At 44.8% G+C, this 10,139-nt stretch overlaps 1 non-coding gene across 1 annotated transcript; it reads right to left on the bottom strand.

Moving 5' to 3' along the window:
• Nucleotides 1-7,149: 7,149 nt before the first annotated feature.
• LOC141567044 (U6 spliceosomal RNA) lies at nucleotides 7,150-7,256 on the bottom strand. Its single transcript, XR_012489441.1, has one exon. It is a non-coding gene; the product is annotated as a U6 spliceosomal RNA (small nuclear RNA).
• Between the last annotated feature and the right edge of the window lie 2,883 nt (nucleotides 7,257-10,139).

Raw genomic sequence — 10,139 nt, 5'->3', positions numbered from 1 at the left:
ACACATGCCGTTTTGCTAAACATGGGAAAGAAGGCCGTTTAGGTTCAATCAGCAACACTTGATCAAGAACAAGGGCAGCTCAAAGGAACACGGGGTGTGTTCGCTAAGGGTGCCACTGAATCCCAGCTCCAGAGAGAGGGTGAAGCTGAGGGAATGCCAGAGGCACAGCCGGGCAGGGACACGGCCAGCAGGAGACAAGGAAAACACAGCCAGACACACACCTGAGAACTTCAAATAGCACAAACCCTGCCCTGGACAGGAGTCTTGAAACCAATTCAGAGGGACATGACTGATACTGGTTTGATTCAAATTTTGTAAAGAAAAATCCTGGCCAAACACCACGAGATGTTTCCTCAGAAACTTGGGTACACGACCACAGGCCACAGGAGTGTCACAGCCTTAAGTCAGCAAGACCAAAGCAAGTGCCGGTCAAATGTTTTGTGCAACAAAAAGCACTAAAATGGACGATTTCTTAACACAAGTTGAGATTACCGTGACTTAAAAAGTATATAATAAGGCAAGATACTTGCATGTTGTGGAAACAGGAGAGGGTGTTAATAACAGGTCTCCATTATTATTTAAGGAGGGTATTTGCTTTTTCATCCAACTGAAATCCAGGGAAACAACAGAACTTTCTGTCATGGGAAAGCAGCCCCAAGGAAAATGTAGTTTCTTGGCAGGAAGTCTAAGCTGCTGAAACATCCCGTCCCCTGGAAGAGACACAAATCTGACAGGCTAAAGGTCATGGACTCTGACTGAGCAAGAGAGGTTTTATCAGCATTCCAAGGGATTCCATACACACCCTCCAATGGAATGGAATGGATTCTTTAGGAAATGAAACACTCATTTTAACAACTTTGCACGTGTTGCATTTCTTTCTCTTTTGCTTGAAGCTCATTGGGAAACCCACAAACGAAAAAGAAAAAATTGTTTTCTGCGATAAATTCTCTTACTCTTCTATCTTCCCGAGTGGAAGCCAACATCAGGCAAGACTTTCATCTGTTTAGGTGTAAATAACACTGGATGTGTAGGGAGCTCCCCCTTTCCCATTCATTACTGTCACAGATTTGAAAAGAAAAAAGCAGAGGTCATTTATTAGAGGTTATTTTTCATGCAAAACACCCCATGTTAGCCGTCACTCAAAAAGGGTTAGTCTACGCCCTCACTCATATATTAACAGGGCTTCAGGTCATAACCTTTTATGGCATTTGGAATTCCAGAACCTCTGATTAGTGCAATATTTACATATCCTTCAGTAAAAATGTTCCTCCATAGAATGCATGAAGGTTGTAAATTTGTTTGGCCTTTAGTCTAGACTACGCATGAACTCTGAATTCAAAGCAGGGTGCATTAAACTATATTACTTTGTCTTGTGGTAGTGTTCCATTAATGGGACGCCAGTTAACCCTTTCAAGATGGGATGGAAAGGCTTTCAAACCAGGAATATCAATCAAGGGAGATCTTTGCAATAACATTAATAGTTGCCACTTACCTGAACTAGCTTGGCCAGCTGATCCAATTTATATGATTCTGTATAAGAAATACTCACGTCCATAACCACCTCTGTGTAATGACCTCAGTAGGACTTGAAATGTGAAAATTTACTGACAGCGTTAAGAATATCATTGAATTATTGCATCATCACCTTATAGGAAGGGATCTCCAGTCATGGACTTTGTGACACCCCTTCTATGGACATGTCTTCTTTTTCCATCGCAGGATCAATATCTGCTTTCTTTTTTTAATTTGCCAAATCCCATTGTTCCATCTCCTGAGATGTCTGTATTGAGTCTTCACCGGGCTTGTTGCTTCAGCCAGTGAGCAGATTGTTCAAGACGGTCACAATTCGATACAAAACAGTGGCCCAACAGATCTATCAACTCAATGTCAGTTTGCAGAGTGATTTTTTTTAAAAACAAAATTTAACCAAGACATGATGCCTGTAAGCTAAGGCAGAGGTCTGTCTGAATAATAGGCGGCTGCTTTCTCATTGGAATTCCCCGCCCCAGTGAATCCCAGCAGGGTACTGCACGTTTTCAAAATCAGGGTTCACAAATGTCCCCGAATCTGAGACTTGAGCTACACTGTGGTTTTGAAAAGACAGATGTGTTATTGTTATCTTCTTCCAAAATGGTCTCTCTCCTAGGAAACTGCACTTTTGTGCGCTTAGTGTTGGCTTCCGATTTCAAAAGGGATTCTTTCACATTTCTTAATTCCCGTCTGAAACGTTTGAGCGTCGTTTAAAATACGTTTACGGAGGGTGGGGGGCAGGGGAGGAGTGCAGTAAAGAAACAGCTGTAAGCTACCCTCTCTGCCCCAAACCATGAAGGTGGGACTCTATCTCCCATACGTACAAATGGCGGGGCTGGCGGTCACACTGAGGCAAGAAGCAGCAAAGAGGTTAGCAGATCAATGTGGGCGTGGCCTGCGGATGTTCACAACTCCATCTAATTTACACCTCCTTCAAAACACAGGAGTATGGCCCTGCTTCCTGCTCTTGCTCTTCCTTCTTCAGATCTGCCTTCACAACCTGGTCTTCTTTCATCGGATGGTCCTTCTGATTCCCCGTTTTCCAACCCTGTTCCTTTCTTTTCCTAAAAACTTTCTCCGTCTTCTTGACTGATGGTCTACTTAGAACTTAGTAAAGAAAATTACATGTGTCTCATATATATATATGTTTTCAGTGCACCTAAGTGTGACAGCAAATAATGACATATTATACTTCCATCCATCAAAACAGAAAGAATATCATCTGCATCTCTACGTTTTATTAGTTAAAAGAATATTTTAAAAAGTAGTCCTTTCAATCTAGTATCTGGAAAAATATGCTACTTTTTATTTTAGCTTGGTATGAGAAATAAGTATGGTTGAAATATAAATTTTCTTGGAAAGGAATTTTCACTTTAGCATAAGAAGCATGTAGACTTTCTTTTTTTGACTTCTGGATATTTGTTGTAGTCAGGAAGCTGGTTTGCAAAGTAAAATTAGCAGCTCTCAGTTATTAAGCCCTTACTGTATGCTAACATTGGTGCTACCTAAGTCGTGCCCACATATTACTTACTACTCAATGTTATTACCTCTCTAGGGCTGGGGGTTTCATTTTCAGGTGGGGACCCTGAGGTTCAGAGAGGGAAAATAGCTTGTCTAAAATCATGGCTAGGTTGGGGATGGCAAGAAAGTGTTTGAACGTGGGTCTGACCCCAAGCCAGCACTCTTGACCATGAGGTCATCAAAAATGTGAATTTCCTCTCTCTCCATCAGTTTCCATGCCCTGCATCTCAGGTGTGATGGATGGGACAGAAGGCGGCAATCGCCTCATCGTACATCACTTGTTCTGAAAAAGATCTGATGCACGAGTGTTCGATGCTGCTCCAGGCGTGAAGGGGACAATAAACAGTCCCCTTCTAAAAGAGAAAAACTACAGTGACTACGCTGGTTCCTTTTGCTTTCGGAAGCAGACTGGCCACATCCAGCTTTGTTATTTGTTCTGTACTCTTCTCGGCCTGTTAAAATGCAGGCACAAACATGTATTCCCAAAGCAGATGCAAAAGACTTGAGGATTACCCACCCCAAGTACCACTGTGGGAGTCACGGAGTCTGCCGCAGCCAAAAACGTCCATGCAAAGAAGAATCGTCTGACCAAAGAGCAAACCAAGCCCCTACGAATGGGAGCAGGTTGCACTGCCAGCTGCAGATCTCACCACACACAGTCACAGCCGCTGAGTCCTCTACCCGCTGGCTCGGAACAGCTCGCGCCTCCAGCAAAATGCCCAGGCCGTGAGCATATTGGCTGCGGGGGCAGGAGAACAGTGGACGTCCACAAAGGGCAGCGTTATCCACGAAAACCGCAGCACTGAAGTGCGTTGGTACTGTAGGGCCGCCCCTGTGTTAGGGGCCGAAAAGCTCCACTTGCAAGCCCAACGTCCACATGACAGCCTACAGTGGTGTCACTGTACTTCCTCATTCATTAAAGTGAAATTCTAACATTATGATTAAAAGAAAGCCAGCATCCCTGTCACTTCTATAGCAGGGTTTCACTGGGACACTAAAGTCTATGTGAGTGGGAGGGTGCAGAGCGAAGAGAGGGACACAGGGTTGTGTGGGGCTCCAGGCTAGGCCATCGGCAGGTGTGGGACATGACGCCGGGCACGTGGGTGAAAGGCGTGGGGTCACCACATGTGCCTCACTGCAGCACCAAGTAGGAGCTGAGCACGGGGACGAGGCACTCCCACGTCTATGCAGGCGCCTCGTAGGCACTTCTGCTTAGAGGCCATCTCCCTTTCCTGGTGACAGCAGAGAGGAGGGGCAACCTGGACCCCACCCAGATGGTGGCCCTCATCCACGAGTGTCACTGCGTGTCCTGCTCAGATGAAGAATGGCTCGTTCTGTGCACAGAAGGGTGGGAGAAGCTGCCTGGGTGCCCACGTCAAAAGGGACAGGGCCTTACTTACCTCACACACCAGCTAGGACTTGGGCAGGACCAACTGTCCAGAACGGGTGCAGCTCTGTGACAGAGTTTCGTCTCGGACCCATCCTTCCAGACAGAAGTAAAGCCAATGAGTTCTGCGAACATGTGTTCTCTCTTCCATGGGAAGATGGCCTGATGGATCCTCGCCAGTTTCAGAAACAGGTACAAAAGCATCAGCGTCAGGAGGCACAGCCACACACACCACGTAACTCATCACGGTGCTTGAGCAGCAGCCCCCTGTTGCTCCTGGCTGAGTGTTCTGCAAGAAATCTTGTGTGTACAGACTTACATTTTACACCAACATTTTGTTTCCCATTCAAAATATTCCCCATCAAATCCAGGCCCCAAGTCCTATGGAAAAACACCTACACGAGAACTACCCTGCCATGCAGACATGTGCCAGGCCAATTTTAAAAATTAAGTGCAAATAAACATTGTTTTATGTATGTGGTGGTGGGTCAAGCAGCAAAAGGCAGCCTCCATCTCATTCCCTGCACCCTCCGATATTTGCTAAGCAAATGTAACCACTGCGATAACAAACAAGGCCATTATTGTACCCAAATGCGCCCTTTTTCTCAACATTTATCTTCTTCCCCCTTCTCTAAAAAACACTCAGACCCAGAAAGAAAATCACCACAGCATTGAAGTTCAAAACTATTCTATAAATACAGGCTGTTCTATGAATACTTTTCTGTCCCTCTTTCTTTGGCTTTTTGTGCACAGAAGATATAAAGTAGACCTTTGAGAATTCCATGAAATAACTCTGCTTTATGCTTGGATAGCCCATAAAATACACAATGAGAGTCATGAATATAACTTTTATACCCAAACTGAATTCCTAGCCCAGGCCACGGCTGTGTCTTTGGCGAGTGGCCTGGACCAGTTACCTTGAGCTGCAAGGGGCTGCTGCAGACTCCTGGACGGCCAGGACACTCTGCTTCCTTCTGTGGTCACAAACAGCAACTCAGCTAACAGGCAGACTTCTCATAAGCAGATGTTGTGGGTCACAGAGCATTTGGGAAGAAAATGGGGAGCAGACCTCCCCATGAGAAGACCGGTCAGTTGTGTGGGTCGTGCTGATGGATGTGGGGTACAGGAGTGAGAGGTCAGAAATGCACAAGCTGTGACTGGTAAAGTGCACGCAGGTGCAAGCTGTGATAGGTGACCACACCCAGCACTGAGAAAAACAGACACGGAAAAGAGCTTTCATACCTACCACCTGAGCCAGGGTCCTTGTTGCAAACTTTGCACTGAGTTGTAAGTGGTCTGTGATTAGATCGTGAACTGAAAAGCAGCACAGGTGTAGAAAGTCAGATGTAACAACAAATCCATGAACTGATCTAGACCCCACACCCTCACTTCCCCATGGAAAGCAGCAGGGCCTGATCCCAGGCTTCCCACTGCCTATTTCTCTCACCACAGTGTAGTACCCGAGTTGTGTCCTAGTTAAAAACACAAAGGCCTTTACACCATTACAGAGAAAACAAACAAAACAAAAAAGTGGAAAATTTTTGAGGGCAGAAAAATAATAGGCAATCACCAGGTGCCAGTGTGTGTATGCGAAATACAGGAATATACACAGAAGGACTATGTGGATATATGACATTCATGTGTACCGCGATATTCATGTGGACCTGCATACCTGCTGTAGGCAGAACAGTGCACTCCCCCACACAGATGTCCACACCCTAATTTCTGGAACTTACATGGAAAAATGGCCTGTTCAGACGTGATGAGTTAAGGATTTTAAGGTGGGAAGATTCTCCCAGACTATCTTAGTGAGCCCAGTGTCATCACAATGGTCCTTTTATAAGGGAGGAGGCGAGAGGGTCTAAAATGTGATAACAGAAGCAGAGACCGCAGACAGGCTGGGAGGTGCCACACGTCTGGCTCTGAAGATGGAGGGAGGGCTGCTGGTCAAGTATGCGGGCACCGCCAGGAGCTAGAAGGGCCAGGACACAGATCGTCCCCTGAGCCTTTGGAAGAAACACAGGGCAGCCAACACCTAGACTTCAACCTGTAAGGTCCATTCCAGAAATATAAGATAATACATTTGTGTTGTGTTAAGCCACCGAGTGGTAATTTGCTAGAGCAGCAACACAAAAAAGTATGTATACAGGTAGATTTTCATTAAAACACATATACAGTTCCTGTTGCTTTCTAAATCTATACCTTCTTTTATGTTTCCTTCCTTTATTTGAGGTAAATCCATTTAGCTACTCCTTTACCCAAATAAATTTTCAGTTATAAACTATTGTATTAACACCACAAAGAAGAGGCCTAAATGTTATCATCGCTAATTGTGCTTTACAGGTCATCTCAGTTAATTAGACCCCGTTTTGTTTGTTTGTTTGTTTGTTTGTTTGGTTTTGTTTTTTCTATTGAAAGTAACATTTATTGTTTATAAGTAAATGTATTAAGATATAAATTTTCTCCTAAATATTATAGCTGCATAATACAAATTTTGAAATGTAGTGTTTTTTTGTTTTGTTTTGTTTTGCTTTATTTATTTATTTTTTTATTAGTTTCAGGTGCACAAGACAAAGCAAAACTTAGACATTTATCATTTATATCCCTCACACTGTGTGAACCCCCCTCCCCCCATCCACTATCCCTCTGTACGTTCCCCAAATTAATTTTCAAAACCCCGTGGCCATCTTGTGGTTACTGACTATTTTCTAAAAAATATGGAACGCTTCACGAATTTGCGTGTCATCCTTGCACAGAGGCCACGCTAATCTTCTCTGTATCGCTCCAATTTAAGTATATGTGCTGCCGATGCGAGCACTAGACCCCATTTTAACTTCCTCTTCAAGCTCAGGCTGACCTGGGGTGGGATCCCAGCCACACCCCTGCCTCATAGCTCAGGCAGACGGCCCACACCACTACACGAGACTTCCTCACCGATGGAACAGGCATCGGCGTGCCGAGCCCGTGAAATTGCGTGAGGGTTAAATGAGGTTATGCTCGGGGAGGTCTTCTCATAAGGTGGTCCCAGTGTTACCAGCGCAGCTGCACTGCACCTGAATTCACATACCTTGCCAGCATCACGCTCTCCACCCCTTACCTACCCCCACCTTCACAGCGCTGCAAAGGCCCAGTGTCACCTCCCTGTGACATCTTCCTTACCTCTATTTTGTCTTGGCCACAGGTCATTCAGATTAGTGGTTAGGATGAGCTGCGCGTGGCCATGTGCCCCCAATCCTAAATTTGCTACTGACTGAGTCAGGCTTCCATTTGGGACAGCAGCAAAAGACTCTTGTTAATAATGAAGGAAAAACCACGGGGCCCTCTCCCAGCACTCTTGTCTGCTTCTCCATTTCTTGGCCATAAAAATTCTCAGAGAACTGTAAGCTTCTAATAAAAAATTCAGAGACACACTTAAGAACGTGCCATTCAGGTTACATGGATGCGTTCAAGATGTGAGCAGAGGAGAATGCTCAACATAAAAATTATGAAACTGTGGGGACAGAGCCAGGAGTGCAGTTTCCAGGCTCTCGACCTCACGTGGAAAGGTGCTGGCTCAGGTAGTAAATGGCCATCAACTGTGATTGGATGGCCATCAGCTGTGGCTAGTTGGCCGTCAGCTGTAACCAGTGAGCCATTGGCCACTAATATAACTGCCGTGGCTACCCTAGCAGCAAATGGGGGGCTAGCAAGAAGATGGTGGCTGAGCTGGCAAGCGCGGATTGCAGTTAGGATGGCGGGTTGCAGACAGTGTGGATCCAGCCTCCAGTGAGACTATAGTGCTGCCAGTGAGAATATACTAGTATGACTCCCCTATCTATGGCTCCGTGGGTGTTCCTTTTTGGCCTCACCATATCCTGCGTTCTTATGTGGGGAGCGGGACCAGAGATCCCGCAGGCTGCCCCGCACGACAGAAACACAGACCCTCTTTTTCTGTATGGAGACCTCACACTCCCTGTGCCAAGTGACCAAATTGGGTCAAATAATACAGCACCTACAGTAAGTGTACCCAGTCCTTCATAGAGGGACTTCTTCCCTGAGAGGCTAAATGGTACATGGTATGAATGACGCAGAGGCTGACACAGCTGGGCTTACAAACGGGGGCGAAAAGTCTGACGTGGTGAACTAGCTTATGCCGTATAACTAACTCATCATAAAGAAACTGATGTGTACATTACAGCAAGGAGAAAGCCTGGCTGGCTTAAACTGCACAGTTTTTACAACTTTATTATCTAATAGTCCTCAATTCACAACCAATCTCAGCAATTTTTAAAAGACATTCTCTCCTGTTTCTTAGTAAAATTAAAAAGGCAACTTTGTACAGCTCCGTTTTCTTACAAATATAATGAGTAAGCACACCACGACATTTTTAAACACTCACAGGAAAATATTTTTGCTATTTCAGTGTTCCAGGGGGAGGTAGAGAGAAGCAGTCATTTGTGTTAAGCTATATTAAGATGCTTTTTAAAAAATAACTTCCAGTTTGACAGGTTACTCTGCCTTTAAAATAAAATATTCAGAGAGTTCATGAAAACCCACGGAGAAAAACTGAAACCTTCCAAGAGGAATATATCTCAGCCTCCTCCAAGCTACGCAATTTAATTCAAGCCTTTTTCTAATGGTCTCCATTGATTGCAAAGTAGTCTCGGGCACAGGCTCTGTAATTACGGGGCCATCTACACTGATCCCAGGCTGACTACCACCCAAGATCTTAAATCTCAGTAATCCACTTGAAACGTTATTAAATATTAGGGACTCGTGTGATTTGTTTTGTCATCACTCTCCTCGTAACTCCTCTGCCACTCACTGCCAGGAGACGGTAAACACAGCCCGCTGCTTTAATCTCAATTTACTACACTAAAAATGCAAAATTAAAGAAAAATGAGCAAAGTTTAATATTGTCAGGGAGTGTGATTGATAACCTTGTGTCACAGTTATGGGGTTTAATATTATCAACTGAGTTTTATGTTACTCTCTTCTAATAGTGACATACTTAACATTTTAAGACTGGATATAATAATTTTATGGGGTAAAATGGATATTATTAGGTGATGATACTGTAGTACTTTGTCACATTCTTGTATATTAAGTACAAAAAAACTACAATAAACATGAGAGGAAATTCTGCCTTCCACTGAGTGAAGACGATCGTTCTTGGTTCTCTTTCGTGCTCAGTGTCACCCAGGCCCCAGCTCAGGAATCTGAATCATGCCACTCCCATGGCATCAGACAAAAGCCAAGAATTCTATCCCATCTCCATAAATCATGTTACATCATTTGTTTCTGGCTATCGTGGCTGTGTCTTCAGTTCTGTTCTCAGGCACCACGCCCCCAAAACCTCATTGCTGGCTCAGAACGCAGGGTCAAGGTGAACTGCTGTCAGAGCTTTGAAGAAGAGCCCCACTGTGGCCGGGTTAGGAGGCGCTCATGGACCCCAGGCTTCAGCCGTGGATGCTGAGCTTCCAGAAGCATCTTTTCAACCATGCCACTTAAGCCTCTGAAATTTATGAAGAGAGGCAGACTAAACCAGTTTCATTAGGGGCAAAGATTTCACGTACTTCACACAGCAAGTAGGCATAAGACCTGCTCAGGTGACACACGCAAAGGACAGAAATAGAAAGGCTGAGAATCTGGCTTTGCACCCCGTGTTTGAGATTAGGGGGAACCCAAGCCCTTCAGACCAAACACTGAACATGCTCATGAA

Source organism: Rhinolophus sinicus, linkage group LG09 (genome assembly GCF_036562045.2).
Source record: "Rhinolophus sinicus isolate RSC01 linkage group LG09, ASM3656204v1, whole genome shotgun sequence".
Taxonomy (NCBI): Eukaryota; Metazoa; Chordata; class Mammalia; order Chiroptera; family Rhinolophidae; genus Rhinolophus; species Rhinolophus sinicus.
The sequence above is the reverse complement of the archived record's forward strand: the minus strand, read 5'-3'. Positions and strand labels throughout refer to the sequence as shown.